We start from the raw sequence: 24,085 nt of genomic DNA on the forward strand, positions 1-24,085 counted from the left end.
TTACTTTCAACATATATTCCAGGTGTCATTTATCAAATATGTGTTTTATCCTTGTTAACCTTACTGTCTATTTGTAAATTTCAACAGCTTAGGTTAACCATTGCTGTTTGTTGTGATCCATATTATTTTCTCTCTTTCAAGAAAGGAGAGAATTATAGTGTAGAAAAAATAATGATTTAAGTCAGTAGAAGTTTAATCACTGTTGACAAATTAATTAATGTATGGCATATCTGCGCAGAAAAATGAAGATGTGACTGGGGGACATGCTAGCATACCTATGCTAGCTTAATTTAGGAAGCTTGGGTCATATTAGCAGTGGAGAATGCTCCAATGACTTTGCGATGGGGGACGGGAGGGTCTCTAGTTGCTAGTTTGCTGTTACCTGTGCTAACTGGATTGAATGGCTCTGGGGTATTGCACATAGTGGCATAAATTTATTACCATTAGTACATATACCATAGAGTACACAGGCTCTACCACATTTACAAGCAGCATGGACCAGATAAGAGTGATGTTTCTCTAAGTTCCTTGGAAATGTTCTAAGAGATTCTTATTTGGAGTTCTCTAATTCATGAAATACATTCATTTGCAACATTTTTAGGTCTGGCTATGAAACAAGAATTTCATTTTAAGGATTTGGAATTTGGGTGCGTTCCACATCAGAACAAAGTGTGATATTTGATTTTATTTTGTTGTGTGAGGAAGAAAATAGGTGGAGCAGAGAGGGGCCCATCCCACACTAAACAGTAGTGTGATGCTTAATGCATTTCCCTTGGATTTGTGAAACCCAAGTTCATGCAAATTTTTAATCTCTGTTCCCACTTCCTAAGCAATTTCTTCAGCAACCAGACTGCTCTCCTTCTCTGCCCTGACTAAACCAATACATTCCTGGAAATTAGTTGATTTTCCTGAATCTGCATTTTACACTGAAGAATGTTTCACGTGAAAATTCTCTGCCAGCTCTAAACATGGTGGAGATATGCAATTAGCCAGGTCATTCAGCACAATGGACAGCTCTGTAGAGACAGAAGGCCCTTTGCACATTCTGATGTTCATGATGGTGGCCATGAAATCAAGAAATATCCCCAAAGTACTGTCATTTTTTTTATTTATTCAGTCTGTTTTCAGTTCCTATTTTTAACTATTGCTGCTGAAATAGTACCAGAAAGAAGAAGAAAACAGATTAGCTCAGATCAGGATGTAGAGATGCAACATGAAGGCTTATGAACCAAAAACGATCCTCATTTCTTTCCTGGGACTTTATATCAGGTGTATCAAAGAGAAATTTCTCTGTACCTCTGGTATCTCATTCAGCAGGCAGAAAGTGTTCTTCATAAGAGATTTCCATTCAGCTATTACAGGTGATATATTCATTTATGGAATTCCTCTACTGAGACTGGACCAGGTGAGCATGAAAAAGCTTTCCCATACCACATGTCTTGTCCTTTTTTGAGTAGTGGAGTTCAGTAAAATCTATAATGATTTAATGGAATTCAATTTACCACATGGAGAAAAAGTAACAGGCAGTAGTCTGATGCCAATGTTGGAGTATACTGTGCACATATACATGTGACAGACATCGCGTTGGAGCAGATTCAGTTAATCGAGTCTGCTGTGAATCTGCTGGAGCATGCTAATTAGTGTGCTCTCACAGCCTCTGTGTTGCATATATTCAGCATCCCCACATTTCAAAATGGTGGCAGGGATGCTTTAACTAAAGGTCGTTAAAGTGCCCCCGCCACCATTTTGAATCCACGTGACCCTGTGGGCATTTTAATTAGTCAGGTCTCAGAGCCACTTAATTAAAAGTGCACCCCCTCTCCACCCCCCCCCCCCCCCCCGGAGCATATGTATAGACACCCACAAAGCAGAAAGAGAACATTTCTTTTTCCTGTGTAACATACCACTTCATTTCTTCAGCCAGAAATTATGTCATTACTTTCTTCTGACCTTGAACTTTGTATTGTGTAGTTCAGGATTTTACAACCTTTCTGATGTTTAAAACTTTTCTTGTAGAAAACAGAAGACTTTTGGAAACTCTGAACATGAAATTGGACAAGAGTTTGCCATTTGAGAGAGAGAAGGAAAAATTGTACTAGCCGAGTACATAGAAACATCACAGCTTCAGAATTACTTTTCTGGTGCTAGAATAATAATTTTAATTCTGGGCATTTCATTATCAGAAATATCTGCTCAAAACCAAGTGAATGAAAAAGACAAATGTGCAGACAGGTTTTGATATGGTAATTTCAAACACCCTAAAACAGCATAGCTGTCAGTCAAGGAGGACAAAGTATTCTGGATTGCACATGGGTTCAGATCTTCTATAAAGCCTCCATTTACTAAAATAGAAGTGGAAGGTGCTAATCACCTCAGATATTCATTTGCCCAGTGGCATCAAGCCCATAATCAAGAGTAATGGTATTAACTTAAAAGGGGAGGTTTGTAAAAGTCAACACTTAAGGAAAACTTCTTGACTGGAAGATCTGTTAAGGCGTGAAATACTCTCCCAAATTAATTGGTGAAAGTTCATTATCTCAAGCACTTGGGAAGAGTGAATAAAACACTGGTAGAAGTAGACTAGGGAAATGCCCATTCACATAACATCATATGGTTAGGTGAATTCGGGTATGTGCAGACGTTGAACTAGGGTTAGGTTGATCTAAATGTGAAACTGTAATTATGTTTGGGGAGTTTAGATCAGGCAAAAAAAAAAAAATAGCTGCCCTGATCGAACTTAATTCACTTGTGACGGTGCACTATGTAGATTCAGCTAACCCATGCCCCGTCTAACCAAACGTGTGTACATGTTCAGAGTGCAGCCCTGGGGCTGGGAAAGCCCAGCTGCTTGCCCCAGCCCTGGGGCTGTGCTTTTCCTAGCCCTTCTCCCCCAACCTTGACCATGCTACTTTTAGCCCTCTAACATCCCCAACCCCAGCTTTGCCAGACCCCCTTGTGAGACCCTCCCTAGTCCTGCCTGCCCATCCTCACACCCCAACTTATTTAGATGTAGAAACCTCAGTGATAGAACTCCTTGTTGCAAAGCCAAATATTAAAGGGTTTATACCTTGCATATCTTTTTTTTTTTTCTTTTGCTTGTATACATTGAAACAAGAATTTTTAAAAAGATTCTATGAAATATTGAATGTGGGAAATCCATATTCTAAGAGCAACGCCCATAGGTAAATACAGGATTTTGATAAGGGGGATGCAGGACCAACAACTAGCACTGTGGCTCCATTCCATAGTTCCCTGCCACCACCCCCGCCAAACTGGGGCAGGCAGACCACACCATAGGAGCAGTAGTTGGGGCCTTTAGGGTCCCTAGATCAGGGAAGGAGAATCTCCCCCCACCCTTGCTTCCCCTCCTTGCTCAGTGGCACTTCCCTTCCCCTTGACTTCTGGGTGCAGGAAGGTGAGACCCACCAAAAATTGCCACTGTCCTGGCCACTCATTCCTTGCTCTAGCTGGAGCTGTGAGGCATGGCTATGCAGGGAGCTAGGTCCAGCCAGGGACAGTGGTGGTAGCAGGCGGGTTCCCTCTCCCTGCTCCTGTTCCTTGGCTGGAAGCAAAGGGGAAGCGAAGCAGTCTGGGAGAGAAAACTGACCAGCTGCTGCTGTCTGTGGGCGAGCGCAACTTCCCATACCGCCATTCCCCACAGCACCAGCTAGAACAGGAAAGCAGTGGGGGGAGGGAGGGATTTTTATCTGCTTCAGGGACTTCAAAAGGTTTCCATCTGCTTCTCCCTTGGTGTGATCCAGATTCTGCAGGGGTCCAGGTGTTTGGGGCTGCTGAACTACACTGTAGAAAGAGAATTGTGACTGCTTCACTGCACCCACTCTGGATCTGCCCTAAACACATCTGAGAGAAACAAGTCAGTCTGGAATAGTGCTGTTAAATGATGTGCAGGGATCCAGGTTTTCTGTTTCCCATGAACAAACAGCAAAAAATGTGCATTTCTCTTTTTGCCCAAGAAAAAGGCAGATTTTTCATTTCAACAGAGAAACGCACAGATTTTGCACTTTCAAAGAGCTTTCTGCAGGCTGGCAGAATTCCAGCCTGCAAGGGTCTGGGAGAGATCAGTCATGTATATACACATGGTGCCAGGCAGCCTGGAGAGCAGCTCTTATAGGTAAGTCTGGGGAGGAGGTGGGGAGTGAGTTGGGCAGGGCTGGGACTAGGGCTGCTCCCCAGCCTGGGTGGTGCATGGGGCTTTGGGCCCAGGGCTAGAATGCGCAGCTGCTGGACCCCGCCAGGGAACGGGACAAAGCCGTGGGCAGCTCATCCAGGGGGTGAGGAGGGTTGGGGCTGGCTCCCTACTGCTGCACACATTCCTGGGGGCAAGGGGGAACCTATGTCCCCAGATCTGTGCACAGGGCTGGGATGGGTGCAGGTTGCCCACTGCAAGCACAGGGCAGGACTGGGCTCCTTAGCACTGCATGTTCCACACTGCCCTGGTGAGGTGCCCCCTGCCCACCGCACAGCAGTGAGCGACACAACCCCGTGCCCCTGTCCCCACTGCTGCTGGACATACAGGGGATGCCTTGCCAGGGTGACCCTGGGCTTGCAGTGGCAAGGAGCTTTCCCGCCTGGCCCTGCTCTGCCCTGCTGTGTCGGGTTCCACCTACTGGGCTGCAGAGGCCCCAGAGGGGGGCAGCAGGGCAGGGAACCCAAGTCTGCAGTGGGCAGCCCGCACCCGCCTCTGCCTCAATGGGTGCTGCTCCTGTCATGCCACCATGGATGATAGGAAGCCAGGCTCCACGCTCTGTTATGCTGCAGCTGGGACTCAGGCTCTGCTGCAGGGGCAGGGTGCTTGGGACCCAGGTCCCTGATCCTGTAGCCCTGGCAGCTGAGGGCCCCCTCCAGCAGGGCTGGCAGGGCACGAGGCTGTGGGTGAGGTAAGGGGCACCGGTAGGGCCAGCAGAGGTGTGGAGGGGGAGCAAGGGGCACCAGCAGGACCTGAGGGGGAGGGGGATATCAAGGGGCAGGGGGAGGTTTTGGGGGCATGAGGGGCATTGGCAGGGCCTGGGGGACTGGGGAGAGGGTGGGGAGTGAGGGGCCTGGACCTGCATTCTGTGAGCAAAGGGGGCAGGGAAGCTCTGATTTTCCATGATAAAAATCCCAAAATCAAATACCAAAATGTATAGGTATTTAGAATTTATTTTATTAGTGATTGAGGCACTGTTAGGATTCCGAATTGCTTTAAAATGGTAAATATATCAATAAAACCTTGTGTTCAGTTGATACCTATAGATATAGTGGTTTCATTTTAATCATGGATGTTGGGGAGGCGGGGGAGTTATCAAAGAATTTGCAATTTTTTATCAAAGAAAACCAGAATCCCTGACAACGTGGGATATTTTGTATAACTTATTAATATTCAAGAATATAATGAACTGAATAATAGAAGTTGGTATGTAAATTGGTATAAGGAGATGTATTGAACAATCTGGTCTACTATAATAATAATGGTATTATTTGGTCAGGTCTAATGTAGAATTTGATGATGCAATTCGAGGTAAGTTCCATCTCAGTTCTGGCAAAAAGGTAAAATTTTCATGAATTGCTACACAAAGAATGCCGTGTTAAAATGAACCAAGAACAAAGTATCAGTTTAATGATTACAAATTACTCCAAATGACTAGAAAGTTGGAGCCAGTTCCAAATAAACATTCAGCCTTCTATGAATTAGCTTATTTTGGTATCATTCCTGAAGTGCAATAGTAGTATTATATTGTTTTCCTTCTTGAAGGAAAGTAACTTTTAGAAACTGTTTCTTCTTACTTGATATTAATTGGTTGTCACTGGTGACAGAATTCATAGAAATTCCAAAGATGGCACCTCTGAGAATTACTTAAAACTCTGGAAAATCCTGAGTGTTTAGCGTACTTGTCTAGTCAAAGTGGCCTATTTTGTAAATTTTTGGAAGGACCATGGATCCAGGTATGTTCCCATCTCCTAAGGGCTCATTTATTAGAACATTTACCAAGGACTGGTCAAACAGAAGAAAAGGGTTGATAATTCCAACAGCAACTTTGTAGACATGCAGCCTTCATAGTTTCCAGAAATGTCAATGACACAATGTCACGTTTGGATAAAATATGCAGTATACGCTGAACACTAAAAAGGATAATAATCTTTTTCAATTCTTTATGTTGGTATTTGTTGTTCGATATACTTAATCCATGGAGTCTCTTTTAAAATATTTAAAAGTAAAAAATTTCAGTTTTCCATTTTATTATTGCAGTGAGACTAGTCAGAACAACCTTTGTGATGATGTAATACTACATTCAGCATAAGAAAGCATTTTGTCGTACATCGTGCTTCACAATACACCCCAAGGTGTGCAGCAGTCCCATGAAATGGATCCCCTAATCCTCCCTGTTTTAAAATGATTGTGTGCAGAATAGTTCTATGGTTTTTGGCTTGAACTGTGACATCACAAAGCAGCCGTGTTACAATACACTTGAACCGCATTAAACCTTTATATTTTAACTGAATATTTTTCTTTTTAGTGGTATAAATAGAATACATAATGAGCATCTGTGGGATATGCAATTAATGTCACTTGTGAGGAAAGACCTTCATGATGCACTTGGGCTTTGGCACTCTTAAATTATGATCTTTTTACAACACTCATGGGGTAAATTCCATATCCCCCAGACGCTTATTATGGATCTTCTATGTCCCTTAATTCCTATTAGCTGGATTAGCAGTTGTTGTGATGTTGAGGTTTATGGTAATTTAACTGGGGTTGTTCTCTTTGATCGATAAATAAACTTTAAGAGTTTAGTGATTTTTATTCTCTAGCGATTCAAACATGTACAATGTGCCACTAATTGTTAATTCTATGTACAGGAAACTTTGGCCATGTGTGTATTTTTGGATTATGCTATGGGGTAAAAGCTCAGATAGATCTAAATTTATAACAATTATTCAAATATTACGTGGACAGACTAAATACAAATTCATTTGTATTTCAAAGAGAATTTTTTGTAGAAGGAAAAAAATGGGTGTTATAAAGTGATAAAATAAACTAAATCCTAACATTTGCTCTAATCACCATAGTATATCAATGCCTCTGCATCATAAGAATTGCTTACTTTTCCTTAAAAGCAAAATATATCAATAGGAAAGAATGAGCTAAATTACAGCAAGTAGTTGTGCGGTGTCAAAGCAGAGATAGGGTATACATTACCATCCTCTGCTATCAGGGGAAGTGTCTTTGTTGCCAATATATGCTTCGTCTTTTAAGTGGTGATAATGTTTCCATCTTAGTCCCAGCCATGTTAGGAAGGGTTTGTCAGATTTGTACAAAATGGTTCAGATGAGTTATCAGCTCAAGAACAAACAAGCTTTTAACAGGACTCAATAAAGTCCAGTGATTAATTGTTATATATCCTGATTCATGCCTATCGCATTTTATCTAATTTAATAAAAGTCTGAAATGATGATTAATCCTTTCACACCAGCAGTTGCTGGTACATCCATTATATGTCCAAGCTGAATCCTACTGCCAAGGAGTTAACTGCTATTTTGAACTTAGTGTGAAAAATACCATTATAAATTTCATTAACCTGATCATCAAATTTAAAAAAAGTGAACTCGTAAAATCCATTACTACATATCATGCATCGAAGATTAAAAACTGGTCCTTAGTGGGCACAAATAGCCAGAATTAAATTCCCACAGCATATGTTTAAAGTGCTCATATGACATTATTGTATCTGTAATTATAAGAATTTTATGTTTATTAACTGTAGTGAATTAAGAATCTTGTTTTGTGTAAAATGTAGCATGAGTTAAATTGACCATTAATTCAGGGTATATCAATATATATGTGGTTATTACAAACATACAGATATTTATGTAGCATACTTCTTTTTTAAATATAGATTTAATCTCTTAAGTTATTTCATTCGAGAGGGAAACTTGAATTTGTTCAGTGCTTCCCTTATTGTCTTTCCACAAAGTCAGATCAAAAGTGTTCTAGATCCCAAACTTACAGAAACCAGTCCTTTTGGGAAGAGCTTGTATTGTTTTATGCCTGTAGCATACATGGGCTAAAAATAAATAAGACTTCAGCCTCTTTGCAAGGTGTTTCAATATATGAACTGTACTTTATTCTCAGTACCTTTTGACCAATCCCTAGCCAGCAGGTTTACCATCTTACAGCTTTAAATGTCTGAGAAGCAGAGTAGAAGCAAAAGTATCCAACCGTTAAGCTAACTCCAGATAGTCAAAAATCCCAAGGCTGAATCAATTCAGTCTTTGCAGGTTAGTCTAAACTGCACAGATTAAATTGAAACAGAAGTAAACAAGCATTTACCTTTGATTCAGGAAATGCAGCCACATGCCTGCAGTGGCTCAGGCCAGAACCCAGGGGCACTAGAGCACAGCTTTTTGGTTGTGTGTTCACTTCCTTTTCCTACTGCCCATGAGGTCTCTGGGATTTGCAGTCCAGAATTACAGCAGCAAAACTCTACAGGGTTGCTCATCACTTCTTCTTTCTGCCTCCAGGTACCTCTGGGATTTGTAGTCCACAGTTGCAGCCAGCAGTAAATTTGAGCAGGGGAAGGGGTGATTAGCCCCCCTCCCTGGCCCCAGACCTCAGCTGGGGTATGCCTGGTGGGGGAGCATTCCTCCCCCTGTAGGCTGGGGTGCATCCCCAGCTGGATTTGTCTCCCTCACCACCTTCTCAGCCATCCCTCACTGCTACAGCTGGGGAGCAGAGGGACAAGAGCAGCCTTGCTCTCTGGAGCAGACAGCACAGCCCTGCCCAGGGCTAGAAAGAATGTTGGGATGTTGGGGGACTCTGATTTAACTTGAACCAGGAAGGGATCTGGGACAGAAGTTTCATAAACTGGTCTGACCCGAATCAGTCTAATATTACATTGAACCAGGTTTAGCCATTTTGAAACTGGTTTATGCGCACTGAACTTCTGTTCTGTTACAGGTTTAAACCAGGTCTGATCTCTTAAAATGATTCATGTGTAACTTATGTCCCTAGCCTTAAGGTGTAGTGAATATTTCTTTTTCTTTTTTTAGTCAAATGTCAGTTGTTCAGACATAAGGAAAGCAGTGACAATTCATCTAACAGCCTAAAGATTATTCCAGAAAAAGTGGTCAAAATTCATAAGAATTAAGATACAATCATCTGTGAAGATAGGCAAAGTCTGTGTAAGAAGTCTTTCTACATCATTTAAGGCCCAAAGTTTAGGTTTTGCAAAAGTGTTTCTTTTAAAAGCCAGCTTATCTGAAGAAATTTTATTTATTTTCATCTAAATGAAAACAGTGATTTGTAATGTTTTGGTTTAAAAATGTCAGTTACAGTATGAAAAAGAGAAAATGAAAGTTATTAGGGAGGTAAAACTGACAGATCTTTCTAATGTCAAGTTGAATTAAATGTAAAGGTAATCCAACATCCTGGCTGGACTAAAATAAATGCTCAGAAAATAGCAATGGGGAATTTCTTTAATGAAAATATACATAATTTTAACTTAACGATGTACATATTACACAAAGATTTGATATTTTTAGACATACTTGAACATAGACATAATTTCTAGTGGCTTCCTCAGTAGCTACTCAATGTGATGTATAAATACATCTCAATATGTATATACTGTATAGGTATAATGGACCCATACAGTTCTGCCAGACTAGTGATTTTAAGATGGCGGTTGCAGATTCTCTCATCACAGGTGTTTTAAAAGAGTGGGGGTTTATACTGTAGATTTTTTTTTTTTTTATAAAGCATATTTGAACTTAGGCCATACTGCTTCTGTAGCCATCACCTGAAACTCTGCCCACAATTCTGATAATCACTTTGAAAACTCATCCAATTAAAATGCTTCCAAGCAGTTTCCTAGGTAACCAGCACATACTCACAGTAACAGGACTACACACATTAGAAGAAACAAAAACAAATGGCAGCAGTTCCAGTTTTCAAATTCGTTTGAATTGTAAATTGTTATCAAAAGGTAAATATTTGAAAAATACTTTTTTAAATCTACCATAAAAAACAAATAGAGAATAGATAGTTGTAACATACTGTCTTTATCTTTACCCAGTCATTGATGCAAAATACAGTCTCTTACTTGACTCCAGTAATAGTGGTTATGAAGAGCTTGTTCTGTTCCTTAATGGTGCTTATATTATGCATATATAGAATTTCAACGAAGGGAAAGCCAGTGGTGTGAAGTTGTCACCCAACACAAGAAGCATTTCCTTTTCCGTGGAAATGTAACTACTGCCTGCCTATTCGCCTAAGCGTATCTTCAGCACAAGTAATTTACAGGCAGTGGAGAGGGAAAAATAAGAAAATACCAAAGTTATTACAAAACAATCATTCCTTCTTTTTTTGGCATTGCCAAAAAAAATACCATCAAAATATACCAAGTTCATATCAACTGTTTTGGAATATACAAAAAGGTGAGAGGCACTCCCTGAAAGCTTCATCCTTCCAATCTTTACCTAGGCCACATATGCACAGAGAATAGTAGCATAGCAGTCTTCTGCTGCTACTGGCTGAGTTCTTGCCTGTTCTTTGTGCTTCTTCAAATGGATTCAGTTTTCAAGACTTTGGCTAGGTACAGACAATCAAAAAGCCTGAGATGGAATCAATCCAAGTTACACAGTTTTCTGTAAGCAGCATGGTTTAAATCGGTAATGAACAGAACATACGTTCGCCCTTTGTGCGGGGAACAAAACTAAGATGGGGTTCTGCTGTTTTTAAACCAGGCTGTACTAAACTTCTGTCCTGTTATGGGTATAGACTAGTTTCCGATCACTTTTTCCAGTAAAAGTGTAATGTCTGTACCTGGCCTTAGAGTTTTGCAGGAGGTATTTGGCAGCCTGCTGAATGATAGGTTTACAATTGTGGGATATTATAATGTTAATCCATTCTGCAAATGGAGCATACAGATCTACTGTTTGGGATGGCTTAACCCTGGACTTTTCTCAATAATGTGTCTTTATCTATGAGGGAGATCTGTGCACAGATGTTTTGCAGAGGGTGCTGGTGGGAGAACATCTTATTAGCTACACTTTTCCCACTTTTGTAAGTTTTCTGTCTGCTATTTTAGCAAAGTCTGGTGCATAATTTCTACTAGCAAACACAGTACTTAAGGATGTAGTTTTCAGGACAATAAATTATCTTTGTTTAACTTTTGTTATATTGGGTTTCTCACTGTAAGACACCCATTTGTAAAAAATAATGTAAAAATCTGCCAAAAAAACATGTGGCTTTGAAAGGCATGGTGAAAGGCATGTTAAGGGATTAGATAATTCATGGATGAACCAAAAATGGCAAAAAAGAAAATGATTTAAAATGCATTTTTAATAATGACTAATTTTTTCCCTAAAACTCTTTTTAATCCAGTGTTCTGATTTAGTGAAATCCTTATCTTTACAAACTAGGTTTACTACATTTCCTTTGGTCTGCCTTGCATACTAAATGTTGGGTATAAAATAGCCTTTTAACTAAAATGTATTCTAAATCATCTGCTTTTACTCCCTATCTTGTACAATCCTCAGTGTGAGAAGCTGCCAGTTTTTCAAAATATGCCTACTGGTATATGTATATGATATATGTGCAGCTAAATTTTGACAGACTACTATTGACCCCATATACTGGCATAATAATCAAGGTGTCACAGGGTCTACAATTTGTTGCTACAATAAACGCTGTTTGAATTGTGGGTGATATTGGTCTCTAAACTTCATTGAATATATGTTATGGTCAAACAACAGAATCTTAATTTTTAGCTTAAGGTCATATAGACACCATACTGTAACTTCACTTTTGGAATACCCCGTCTGTTTATCCAATGCTTTTATTTTTTTCTTAATACTGTAACAGTTTTGATTTTCAGAGTGACTGACGTGTCCTGTGCCCACTATAGACATGTATGCAGCCATTTTGATTTCTGCATGCAAGTCATTTTCCAAAAAAAACGCATTATTTCCTCTTGAGTGATTTGTAATTAGTGTCTTTGGGGCTCAGCTATGATTTTGGATCCCCTGTTTCCTGGCTTCCAAGTGACTTCACAGGAGAAATCATTTGTCCTAAAAATGCTCCTGGGGTGCATTTGAATTTCCAAGGTGTCAATTGACATGATACTTTTAAAAAAAACAAAAACAGAAACCCACAGCAACTGGAAGCAGATGCATAGTTTGTAAAGACACTAGTCTGTACCACTCAATGAAATACAGTTGTCCAAAAAGGAGGTAGTAAAAGTGGAAGCCTGTAGGAAAAAGTTTGGAAGCCATTAAGCATAGTATTTAGACATGGAGGGGGGTGAGCAGAAACAGTCAGACACTACCACTTGGATTGTCAGACATAGTCCCCTTGACTAGGACTAGAATAATGCAAGAAGTCTTATCACATGATGAGTCACAGTGAATTGGACTATCTAGTAGTCCCAGGGTGAAATATATATCACATATATCTGAATATAGAGCATGTAAATACAGTGTGCATCTTTAAAAATACATTTCCCTGTTTTTTTGTGTATTTGTAAATATGAATTGATTCTCACAGATACCTTTATTTAAAAAAAAGAGAGAGAGAGGGAGAGAGAGCTGCTGTTTAGCAAACTCCTAAATAACAGAATGGGAAAAAAATCTAGTTAAACTGGTTTCTGTAGTGGTGGGGGGGTGGTCTTTTTCCATGTTTCCTCCAGTTGTAAAAATTACAGTGATTACACATCATAAAGCCTATCTGTAATAAAACGCATCAGCTGGCCAAGGTTTTCATCGCTCACTCAATAATCCATTAATACAGCAACGCTGCCCAGGCATCTTTATAATACCAACTCGGAGGTAATTTTAATCAGCTAGACCAGCTGGTATTTAACAGCAGCTGCTGGAGACGCCACAAATATACTCAATAGCTGACATCTTTATTTGCAGTTTTTCAAGGGGAGAAGAGATCCTCCTGTGGTTACTTATATTAAGCATTTTTTTTAAAAATAGGTCTTGGAAGATTATACCTGAATAAGAAGAAAAGGGTTAATACAAAAATAAGAAAAGTAGATTCTTGGAGACTGATGGAGGTTTTGCATGAGGACTTTTCCATAAATGAGCAAAAATAGATGCTGGCTGTGTTGGTGTTTAGAACCTTTTCCTGGTACATTTACACTAATCTCAGACGTCGCTTGCAGCATAAAATGTATTCTGCAGTGCTGTATCTTCCTGTCTTACTGAAGCTTTCCCATGTCGCTGCAATATAAATATGTAATAAATAGTGCTTGTGCTGGAAAAAGTGATGCTTGCTCAGATGTGTTCAGTTCTAGCCAGCATATCCCTCTTTTGTCCTCAATTTTATTTTAGTGTGCCTATACAGAGATGTGTGTGTATGTATATGTCTTTTAACATGTGCATGCATACTTATACATAAAATTTATTTTTTCTTATAATTTCTCTATAAGGATAGAGATAAATTCAGCATTTCATGGTAGGCAGTAGTAAATGTGGAATGCCATTTCACGTTGGGGTGTGTATGCAAAGGGAAACAAGCAGAGGCAACATGAAGTTAACAGTCACAAACACATTATAAATAAAAATTTAATTACACTTGGGGGAGCTTGGCTTACAAAGCTCACAAATCCATAATGAAGCTTGCTGGTAATAAAGGCCTGATCTGTTTGTTAAACTCCAATATTCCCTTCCTCCTGAATCTCTTCCTTTATAATAAAACTTCAACTTCTGCACTGACTACAAATTGCTCAAAATCTTGATTTCATTAGTAAAGTAGTACATTTTTTCCTGTCAGATGCAGAATTTCACATTTCTTTATTAACTAAAGAAATAGGGAAGGGGAAGTACAATAAGAATTGTAAGTTAGAACTGTTTTCTTTGACTACATATAATACAATAGATACACAATGCTTATTATGAATTTAACTTGTTGGTTTCCATTTTCGGGGGGGGAAAGGGTGCAGTCTCCAAAATAACATCCTCCTCATCATGAAGATCTAGAAATACGTAAGGACAAATTTAAATAGTTATAAACCTTGAAATATGGTAGCAGTAAATTTGTTAGAAGGCATCAGTGTAATACCTGGAAACCTTGTAATAAAAGTTCTCCATATTTATGTTTTGGTGGTTTTCCTTCTCTGCTCAAAATTCCAGAGTTAAAAGTAGTAGGAGGAAAAAGTAACAAACTTGCATGCATAATTATTAAAGCTTAACCAAATATATAGTAAAACCAGTCATTTGCAGGTAGTTTCATTTATTAGTGCCAGCAAGTCACCTCTCTAGAGCCAAATATGGATCTGTTTGAGACTATGATTGAATACTTCAAATTAAAATCCAGTGACAGAATGGATTACTGAGATTGCAGTTTGACTAAAAAATACTTAGCAAGCATGTTTTCTCTTATTTGTAGTGAAAACAGTCTGTTTAAGTTTGTTTAGTGTGTTTGACAACAGACAGTTTGATATATTGCTGGGCACAGCAGTAGGTTGGACTTGAGTGGTATTAGCTCTCAGTGTTTTGATTAATGGTAATTGTTTCGATGAAAAGGCGCGTTTTACGTACAACTCATAGTTCTGGAAAACAGAAGTCAACTTGCAATATCTGTAATTACTGTTCTGAGTTAGCATATAAAAAGATCATGGAGAACATGCAGGCGAATCACAGTACGGTTTTTGTGTATGTGTGTTTTTGTATTGTATGGCATTTTGTAATTGTATAGTTTTTACATAGTGTTTCTAGTGTCAGAAAATAAATCTTGTGGAGCTTATCTTTTGTTGAATGTTCGGATGTGCCTGATGACACATTTCTGAATCTCTAAAGATTGGTTTGAATCTAGTAATTGTGACATTTAACTTATCTTTTCAATCAAACATAGAAAACAAAACAAAACAAAAACCAAAGGAAAAGAAGGTGTCCACCCAGAGAACCAGCATGTGTTGCAGGCTGGAAATCTGAATCTGTTTATCCTTTAAGTCTGGTTTCTTTTCTTAGAAAAGCTACCTTATCCCTATTGTCAGAGTGTATCTGCCAATATCCTAAGGATAAAATTTGTTTGGAAAAAAAATAATTTATTTTCTCCATGCCATCAGGAAAAAAGAAATAGTTGATAATTTTTGTATTTAGGTAAATAAAAGATTATAATGAGAGCTTCAGAAGTATGCCAATATCAGCTTAGTAATAGGATGTCAACTATTATTACTAATATAATCTTTCATTTATATAGTGCCTTTCATCTGAACGATGCTGATTTCTAGAAAATGTAGATTTAGCCAAATATACAATTAAAAATATATCTTCTTGTCCTTGCATATTAGCTTTGAAGTGCTGTTTGTCAGCTTCACAGACAACACCAAAATATCTTTCTCCCATTTTGGGGTTGCAAAAAGTACCATAAAATGAATACACTGGGAGCACTGCTAAACCATCTTTAGAGATTGAGAAAATTGGTTTTACAGGTTCCTTATTTTATGATATGCTTTCTTCTCAGATTTTAATATTTTGCAACATATTCTAAAAGAAGAAATGAACAGATTAGTGCTTTCTATATCTGAAACATGTAGGGGCATCAAAACCTACCTGAATTGTCCCCTAGACAGTATTAAAAAGAAAGCAGTAATATCTAAATTGTGGAGGGAGGCAACTAGATTTCTAAGTGTGGTGCCAATGTTTGTAGTCAACAATGAAACATTAAAAAAAAAAAAAAAAAGATTGTAGCCCTTGTTGATACCAGCAGGGTTTGAGGTTTGTATTATTAGAGCTTGCCTAAAGTATTAGCACACAACTCATGTATAGCCTTTATATAAGCTATGTCCTATTATATATTTTGGTGGGAAATAAAAATCTGTAAAGCATGAAATTGTGGTGTTACAAAATGATTATTTCTAAAAGTGAATTATCTCATTCCATAGTAGAACTAGCTTGGATTGCTATGTTAGATGTCAGGTAGTTTGTTTCTGAGCAAAATACAAATTAATAATTGAATGCTTTAATACATACCTAAACCCATGACATGAAAATAAATACTTTTTTTATTTACCTTGCAGTTAACAACCATGTGTCATTGTGGCATCTTTTATTGAAAGGAACTTTATTTAAGTAGCATAAACTTGTTGGATGGGCTTCAATTAAATGATGATTTGTTAATGCAAATGTGTAGCGAATGACTGGTAGTACATCTGTCTCTTCATCCATAGGCCATTACTGTGCAGCATTAGCACATGATTGTAAAAAACTGGAAATCATTATATGCAGGTAGTACATATTCAATCAATTCTGACCTTATGTCTCCGACGAAATAAAAAAAAAGTATGTAATGTAAATGATATTTAATCTGAACAAAAAAAACCCCCAGAAATCTTTGAATATCTGTGATTCAAGCTGTTAGATGATGTGAGGTGACTGCTGTTTGGGATTGATTGTTATTGGTGGCCCCAGTGGGGAACAGCCAGTGCATTAATCCTCTGTTACTCCACCCACATGCTCCTTCAATCCAAATAGTATTTTTGTTTATATTGGGAAATATTGTTCTGTTTATTTTTAAGTTTCATAATATACTTTGTTTTGGAGAGTGAGAAGGGGGGAAAGCTCTGCACCTATGACCAATGTTAGCCAGTTAGGCAGGCAGTGACAATTAATACAACAAAAAAAATTGTACAATTAGCTTCAGCTCCATAAGTGTCTAATGAGCCATTTGTCAGTCTTTTGGTGAAATAAACTACTCTATCTTAATTCTCCACTCTTGCAGCAAATAAATAGAAGTTATAAAACACCCGGGCACCGATAAAATATAATTTATTTCATGGGGCATGGCATAACTCCTTACGTAGCTAAAATGAACATGTTATTTACAAACGACTTGTGATACTAATATAAAAAAGGATTTCAATGTTAACTGCTTTCGTTATGCAGTAGATATGTTTTTTCCTGATTTGTTTAATCATTTAAATGTATAATTACTCCTAAAGGCATGCGAGTTAAAATGACTTCTCCTGATGTGATTAACTCATAAAGCCAGGAAGAACCTCAGCAAAGAACCTGAGAAATGCCAGGGATCGGCATTCTGCAGCTGACAATGTTAAGAATTTGCTGGAAAGGACAAAGTAATCATTTTCATTTGGGAACATTTCCTCGGCCTGCTTATTCTCTTCCTGTCCTCTTTGGCCTTGTCAGCAATAGGCTTCTTTTCATAAAATTTATCACCATTGCAGTCATCATTGCAGCTCTACTGTTGGTGGCAGTCATGGGTGAGATCAGTGTAGACAAACTGCCAGACTTCATACCATCATCTCATCTAAATACGTTCTGAGCAGAGTTATTGAATGGCCACCAAAATTCTAATTGGTCTCCACCAGTGATTCCCTGGTTGTTGCCACGGGTGCAGCCTCATTGGTAATCAAAAGTGAGGGATCTTCAGGAACACATGCCTATCCAGTCTTTTCACTAAGAAGCAGTTTCCCGTTACCCTCTCTCACTCAACATTCCTGCATATAAGATAGTCTAAAAATATAGGACAGGCTAAGTGAGTGAATATACATTTTATTCCCAAGCTGTATTTAGTTATCAGTAAATAATGATTTTCAAAACCAACCAGGTAACAGAAGAAAAGCCTTGAGTCTAATGAAGGGCATCTAAAAAGGTTAAGAACAGCTGACCTAGAGCAAGGGTGTCAAGTGTATGACATGTGGGCCAAATCCAGCCCATGAAACTATGCTTTCTAGTCCATTGGGCTACTGGTGCACTAGGGAATTTGGGATATAGCTAGTGGTGGGTATGGCCTATTACCGAATCCCATACAGCTCTCACTTGCCTCACCGCCACTCTCACTGCCTCCTCCATAACAAGAACTGCCTGGCTCTTGACTGGTTTCTTCTCTCCTGCTGTGGAAGGTGCTATGGCTGGCTCCTTAGACCCTATGCTGGCTCTGAACCACAAGGAGCCCCATAGTCTTAATCCAAGACAGAGCACAAGGTGAGTTTGAAACCCCTGTCCTAGAGAGCTGGATTCCAAAGATGACTGCTAGGTACCTACCTACTCATAGTTGCAGCACACTGATAGTAGCAGGCCTAATTCTTCAGGGGAAAAAGGCAGGATCTCAGCTTTCTCTCTTAGTGTATGTTGTCTGTCTCTTTAGGATATGGTCCTTCAGTATAAAATATTGAAATAGAAGGCAATATATAAATAATACAGATAACTTACACATCTACATACTATACATAAGTTATCATTGAAATCATTTTAATTTTATCTTTGCCTAATTCCCTTATTATATGGTTTATGGCAGTAACATTAATTTGCAAACGGCAATTGCAAAGATTTTAATGATGCCCACTATACATGTTATAGTGTTTGTTGTAGCAAATACTGTAATTAAGATTACAGCTCGACTTTTGTTATAAACTCCTATTTTTACTTGCTCTTTTCTCCCCAAAATATCTTCATGTGGACTCTCATATTTTTACTCTTGATATTAGCCCAAACACAGTTGTTCTGGAACTTTAATATTTAATAACTGTTGAGTGAAAAGTGGTATTGTTGTTTTAAGCATTCAAATGCATAAAAATGATAACTTTTTACATATGACTGTCACAGATTTCTCCAAGGGAGCTCTTACTTGGGCCCCTTGGCCTTGTCTGGTATCTCCGAGTTCCCTCTGAAGCCAGCACAAGCATGGCTTCTAGAATGGGGTGAGTCTTTGGCTCTTTTAGACTCTGAGACCTGGGCCATGTGCAGATGTTCCATTTCTACTGTGAGAGTTGCTGTTCTCCCAGTAGAAACTGAGGGCACAGATGTTCAGGATTTTTCTCCCAAAGCAAAAATGGTTGCTTCAGGAGAAAAATAACCTGGGAAAAGCCAGGATAAAATAGCTCTGTGGAGAGTTTCTCCTACGAATGTCTCTACACTTCCCTTTCCAAGAGAAGCAGCAGCTGAGTCTTCCAGCATCCCAGAGTTCTTAGAACCTGCTCTCCCCCCCCCCCCCCCCCCCCCCTCGAGACTGTCACTTGGGCTGGACTCTGTTGTAGAATGTACTTCCTTCACAATCCCCAGATTGTGGTGCAGCAAGACACACAACCCTGGCCAATCTGGGTCGGCCAGTCAGGGCTGCCCACGTGCACTGCTGCCGTCTGTCTCCAGGCAGACTGTGGAAGCCTGTAGAGCAGGCTGAAGTATGCACAGAGGCCCTGTGGCTACACAGCATCAGTGTTGTAAGCTCTGTGCTCTTAATTGGCCCAGCATTCAAATGTCTGGTTAGGAGTCTCTAGGTACCCTTTTTTTACAAGGAAAACAAACCCTGGAGAATTCACCCAGTTTATTTGAACATATATATACAGCCCTGGCCGTACAGTCTCTGACTGTTCCTCAGGAGCCACCCTCCTGTTTCTAAGTGGGACCTTACATAGTCAAAGGAGAAAGGAGTGCACCTCATAGTTCCAAGCAGCCAAATAGATAGTTCCTCTTCAACAAAAAACATTTATTGGACAACCACAACTCAACAAATAGAGTCCTTGCCTCTTCCAAATAGTTAAGCAGTCCATTAGTTCTGAGTCTAACACACATGACTTCTGAGCATCCCAAAGTTCTCTCAGGTGTTTTCACCCTTCTCTCAGGGAGATCCTGCCTTTTCAGTCTTCTCCATCCATTGTTTCATGTTCATTTCCCTCATAAGAATATTAACAAGTCCTCCTGAAGCAAGCTATTTAGTTCGTTGTTGGAGGAGCTTGTCCTCACATAGACAAAGCAGCTCTGACTTCAGTCTCTGTCCCCTTCTTTTCCCCCCTCTTCACGCAAGTCAGGGAAGCATGCAACATTGTTACACCCTAGGCACATTTAAACCTAAAATAATTATAATGAATTCATAGTCTGTCACTGTCTGGTACAAAATCTATAGGTGAAAGGTGATAATTTTTATTTGAATCTCAAGTATGCTATTAAATCTCAGCATCTGAATAGACTTCATTGAGAACCTGTCTTTTTACCAATTTTTTAAAAGGTTTATAAAATAGTTGTTGATTAATATTTAATTCCAGAACATGCTCAGGAATAATTGTATAGATTGTGAAAAGCCTTACACAGTTCTCTTCTACTTGTGCATGATGCAACCTGCCCTCACTAGGGGGCAGCAGGCATGAAGCATGTCTGTCTAGCCAGTAATGAAAACACATCTGGTTGAGCTGAGGTTGGAGACTGATTTTCTCCATTTCCTCATCATGTCAGAGTTAGCAGAGGTTGGAAAGTTGATAACAGGATGATAGTCAGTCACCACTGGGAAACTAAAAGCCAGAGTGATGCAGGTCTGAAAAAGGCAAAGCATTCTAGGATATATCCAGCAAACTATTTCTAGTAGAGAGAGAGTATTATACAATGTATTGGTAATAATCACGTTGGGATCCTGTGCACAGTTCCTTTCACCCAAGTTCAGCAATGATGAGTTCAGACTGGAGCAGGTACAGTGAAAAACTACTAGAATGATTGGGGGAATAGCAAAGCAAGACTAAAAGATATTGGGTTTTATTGCCTACCAAAATGAAGGTTCAGAGAATGCGATTGCTTTATTTTTTTGTAAGGAACAGTTTCAGTGTGGTAGATTGTTCTTCTCCCACCCTAGTATAGAATTTAAAAGGCCAAAGCTGGCAGAAGAACAAAGAAGTATAAGTTAGTAATGAAATAAATTTAAGATGGAAATTAGAAGATTTCTGCCATTAAAGGAGTGAGGGTCTTAAACAGCCTTCCAGTAGTAGCAATGGGAGCAAGAAACCCAATTGGTTTTAAGGCAAAAATTAAGTTTATGACGTGGTCTCTTCTTAATCACCCAGAATGCTTTGTCCAGACTTGTGTTCCTAAAAGAGATTTCCTTGGCCCCCATCTTTGATCACATGGTAAGGGGGGGGCAATGGTAATCCTAACCTCTGCTTGTCGGATCTCTGGTCGCACTGAAAAGGCTTTCTTTGCAAATTTTACATTATAGCCTTGGTGTAGTTGTAAAATGTTCTGTTTAAAGCTGCAAAACAGTTTGACATAGCTCTTACCAGTAATTCTCTTCTGAAAAATTGTCTTTTGGAATTTTGTTTAGTTTTGTCTTAGAGGTTCAGGTTTTTTGAGGCAAATTCCTTCAGCCTTTTAGGATTTGATAGGGTGAAAAATACGGGTTATCCAGTGTAAAAATGAAAACACTGTGATCATTGTACCAGCTACGTTTCTGAAGTAACTATGTATTGTTCATTTTGAAGGATGTCTACAGCATGCTTTTGAGGCTTTGTTTACATCAGCTTCACTATAAAGTATTAAAATTATGGGGTTAAAAGATTACCTCTGGGTCTGTTCAAAAGCATCCACTAAAACTTTCTGGTAAGGCCTAATAAAATGCTGCTGCCCCTTTGTGATATCCCAGATCACGTTTTCTTTGCCTGGTCTGACAGCTACTGCTCTTAAGTAGCTGCTGAGGTAATTTGCACGAAGGAGATTCTCTGTGTCCCATTGGAATACATGTACTGCATCCACCCAAAAAAACACTACCTAAGCACTAGGAATAGAAGACGGTAGTCATAAAATCTGTGGTTCTCGTGATCTTACATTATGGTCTCCGCAGCCTTGCCGCTCTTTGTGAAATGCCAAGTTTTAAAAAGTTTCATTTACCAATATAAAACAATGTAAACAGATGCAAGGTTGTGCTATTAACTCAGTCTAGCAGAAAATTGGCTCCAACACCTAAGGTGTGTACTGGCCCCTCCCTAATCCTTCACTATAGTGACATGTGAATCAAGGCCCAATTGAGACCATTTAAAAATAACATTACTAATCACAAGTAATTTTTTTCTTTCGCAAAAAGCAAACAAATTAAATGCAAAATAATGTTAATGCAATGTAGAGGTTGCAGTAAAGAATCAGAATATGTAGTAGTTAATACAGTATGCTAATGTAGCAGCATTGCACAGAGCATGTTTTATGGTCCATGTTTTTAACAGATTCAGAAATATATTAAGCTATACATAACATGATAAAATCAGGACTGAAAAGTAGTATGCATGTTCAAAGCTAGTGACTGAAGTGTGTAGCAGGAATTAAGCTGTTGCATTTCCTGGTTCTCTGAATTGTGTAAATTTTAAATTTCAGCTGCAGAGCATCATCCGTAGACATAGTGATCCATATTAGAGCAACCGAACTCCGTGTTGTGACTCTCCATCACTATCTTATGTATTGGAACTAGGGTGGTAGAAAATGTTCCTAAATTGCATTTTAGTACTCTTAGAATGTCTGCTTCAGTTCAGATTATCAGCATTACTAATGCCTTGATGCACTGCTTCAGATGTTTTTAGAGACAGCTGAAATGCTTTATCTACATTGCCAACTGAAGCCTATTTTGATAGGCATCATCTCTGTTATTAAGACAATCCTCTGTATTCAACAAATTGTCATCCTCACACCGCACCATTTTTCCCACATCCAGGTTTTGGAAACTTGCTAGAAATCTCGTTCAGAATCTAGATCTCCCTCCACTCACACTCGCACATAGCCTTTTGGATATGAATCAGGTGAGATTCAAACTCCAGCTTCAGTTTAACAGTCAGAATCACTGCATGTATCTATACTAAAACACAATTGACAGCAACAGTGCAAGGATTAACATGTATAAAGACAGCACTGTATCTTGCACTCCCACATGAGTTCCCACTTTACTTGACATATCTGCTTCAGTTCAGAGTGCAACTTAGATGCAGTTAAAGTTTTGAAAACTCTTCTGGTGTTAAGCATATTATTCCTGGGATGTATGGAAAAAAAGACTTCTCAGACCACCAAAGATTTGTTTTCCTTTTGATATAATGGAAATGATGACAATTTTGTTCTAGTGAGGAGCTTTTCAGGATTCTGAAGCAGAAATTGATTTACCTACAGATGTCTTTCCCTTTGGTTAGAGTGGCAGCGACCATCCACTGAAAATATTTTGTACTTACAGGTATTGTTGTCTTTTATTCCTGCCAATAACAGACAGGGTTTTAAAATGATATTTATCCAGGCAACTAGTATCCTCCAAGGTCCTGATTGCTGGGGGAGAAAGAGTTTTTAAAGACATCATCTCCAGTGTTCCCTGTTGTTTCAGACAGGTGACTAGACTTCTCCTGTCCCCTTCAGAATTATATATGGAATTTGGATTAGGCAATTCCTGCCATGCTGTCATGCTTTAAGGTTGCATTAATTTTTTTGGAAATTGGATCCTTTATGGCAGTGACACATGGATTTTGTTTGTTGCTTTTTACAATTATTAGAGATTAGCTAAGCATGCTTACTTTTTAGATTATGAAGAAAAGTGTGCCTTTTCTTGAGTGGGCTAAAGTTCAGTGCTTGGGATCTTTCAATCTCCCAATTGCTTTTTACTTCAGGGTAAAGCAGACAGCCATTGGACTTGAGGTCTGATAAAGCACGGTTGCATTTATATTGCTGTGAGAGAAGCCATTTACAGAAAGTGAGGCTTGGAGTGGATTCAACTACAAAATATTTAGCAAAACACATAGCACTTCTTAACATGCAGGTTTCCAAGTACTTTACAAGAGTTAGAAATAATAATAGTCTATAAATAAGGACACTGAGCTAGAGTGTTAATTTGCCTGCATCCACATCTCTTAATTCCCAAACTAGTGACCTATCCATTGGACTGTGTTGCCTTCCCAGAGTGGCACATTTTCTAAACTATAATTTCCTGTTTGAGGAACACATCTAGGAGAATCCAGCAACCTCAGTATTCATACAAATGTGAGGGGGGGGGAATAAGTTCTCCGATTTCTGAAACTGAGCAACTGCTTGAGCTACAAAGAAGAAAGGTTTGAGTTCATGCTAAAGACAAAATCCTGACAACCTTAATTATGGTGGTAGTATTTTCCTGTCTATAAAAATAGCATTTAGAGCTAAAACAGTGAATTAATAGACAAACTCCATTCTGTTCAGTTTATTTGTATTGCAGTTATGTCTAGATAAGGGATAACTGCAACCAAGATACGGTTTCCTTTGTGCTAAGAGCTAAGTATGCACTTAAAAATAGGAGATAGTTCCTGTGCCAAGGTACTTGGGTCCAAAGTCATTGCCAGAGTCAAAATAGAACCCAGATCTATCTGGT

General features: G+C 38.9%; 1 protein-coding gene across 7 annotated transcripts in view; it reads left to right on the forward strand.

Annotated features, from left to right (window-relative positions):
- TBC1D5 (TBC1 domain family member 5) overlaps positions 1-24,085 on the forward strand; it is a 519,218-nt gene that overhangs the window by 352,194 nt on the left and 142,939 nt on the right. The gene's annotated exons all lie outside the window — the stretch shown is intronic.

This window comes from Alligator sinensis, unplaced genomic scaffold, assembly GCF_000455745.1.
Source record: "Alligator sinensis unplaced genomic scaffold, ASM45574v1 scaffold29_1, whole genome shotgun sequence".
Lineage (NCBI taxonomy): Eukaryota > Metazoa > Chordata > Crocodylia > Alligatoridae > Alligator > Alligator sinensis.